General features: G+C 42.2%; 1 protein-coding gene and 1 long non-coding RNA gene across 3 annotated transcripts in view; one reads left to right on the top strand and one right to left on the bottom strand.

The window, feature by feature from the left end:
* The window catches only part of LOC106955954 (ral guanine nucleotide dissociation stimulator), a 59,696-nt gene that overhangs the window by 45,170 nt on the left and 13,141 nt on the right, over positions 1-1,385 (bottom strand). The gene's annotated exons all lie outside the window — the stretch shown is intronic.
* The window catches only part of LOC106955956 (uncharacterized), a 2,585-nt gene continuing 2,429 nt past the window's right edge, over positions 1,230-1,385 (top strand). The window contains exon 1 of the long non-coding RNA XR_001426687.1: positions 1,230-1,273. This is a non-coding gene — a long non-coding RNA (uncharacterized LOC106955956). The remainder of the gene's footprint in view (positions 1,274-1,385) is intronic.

The following is a 1,385-nucleotide window of genomic DNA, read 5'->3' as shown; positions in this document are numbered from 1 at the left end:
AACGGATTAAACAGTTTTAACTGCTGATAAAGGTGACAGAGGACACAGATATGGGAAGTTCGGAAGCCCCTACTGTATCAAATTGACATAGGAATAACAGAGAGTTGGCCATTCTAAGGTAAAAACCGAGCACATATAGCGTTCGTGTTTTTTTGTTTGTTTTTTTTTGTTTTTTTTTTTACATCCAGACGGCTTCCCGCGCACCCCGGCCCCCTTTGCAATGGCGCCCCACAGTTTGGGAACCTCTGATGTAGACACACATTTATGCCCATCCATATTCATTGGATCAATATCTGTGATACAGTTTGGAATACAGAACAGTTAAAGGATCCTGCCTCGTGTCTTCATTAAAACATCTGCTGCACCTCATCCTAACATCTGGTCCTGAGCTGAATCCTGGCCTAAGTGGTGTTCTGGCCGACACTCCAGGTTGAAAGCGGTGACAAACCCGAACAGTGCCTTCAACTTTAGAGCAAACTCACTTACACTGGTTTCTCAGTCAGAAGCTGGTTGCAAACCTGACGCTAGCAGGTGTCAGTCAGTCATGGTAGATCTGAAATTTGGTTTGATGACTTCAATATGAGAAGACTGATAGGAGGAACCAAAGAGCCCAGTAAAGGTAAAGGCAAATCTTCTGAAGTCGGGATATAATTAATTTATTTTCACATAATTATCGCAGTAAAATTAGTTAAAACTTAATGAAATATATATTGTCTTATTTGATGTTTGTTGTGGCGTATGCTGACAAACGAACGAGGTAATTAGTCCAAGTTTGTCGTTTATTGAATGTTCAGAAACGACAGCAGGTGTAATGAGCCACAGCAAAGGTAAACAAAGGTAAAACAACACAAAAAGACGATCAACTCAAAACCACTCCTACCTTTTTACTCTCTGTCTCTTTGGGTGCGTTCACACTGCAGCCTGAGTGACCCAATTCACACTGCCAAGAATGCAACCTGTTTGCGTTCTGCAGTTTGAACGTGCAAACTACCTGAAAGTGTCCCGCATGCGCAGTAGAGGGCGCCATAGCGTCAGCGTTCTTAGTGTTCTGATAACTGGTTTGCGGAAGTAAACATGGAGGCTACTGGTGGAGCTTAGCTTACATATTTGAAGTTGTTACCGGCCGGAGCAGCATATTAACAACTTAATCTTCATTATAGTCCGTCATAGTTGTTGTTTTTCTTCCCGCTTGTTCGCGTATCAGGACGCAGAATAGTGCCATTTGTTGAGAATCAGTGACATTCAGTTCGGATGAATGCAACGTGGACGTTAGGTCGCATTTGAATCAGATATGTATCGGATATGGGTAGCATTTGTTAAGGAAGAAATTCTAAAATAGGTTAACTTTGGAAAAAGTTTGGCTCTCTCTCTTCCTCTGGATCCCA

Source organism: Poecilia latipinna, unplaced genomic scaffold (assembly GCF_001443285.1).
Source record: "Poecilia latipinna isolate Pla-1442-1.1 unplaced genomic scaffold, P_latipinna-1.0 Scaffold779, whole genome shotgun sequence".
NCBI lineage: Eukaryota > Metazoa > Chordata > Actinopteri > Cyprinodontiformes > Poeciliidae > Poecilia > Poecilia latipinna.
This window is presented reverse-complemented; position numbering and strand designations above follow the sequence as displayed.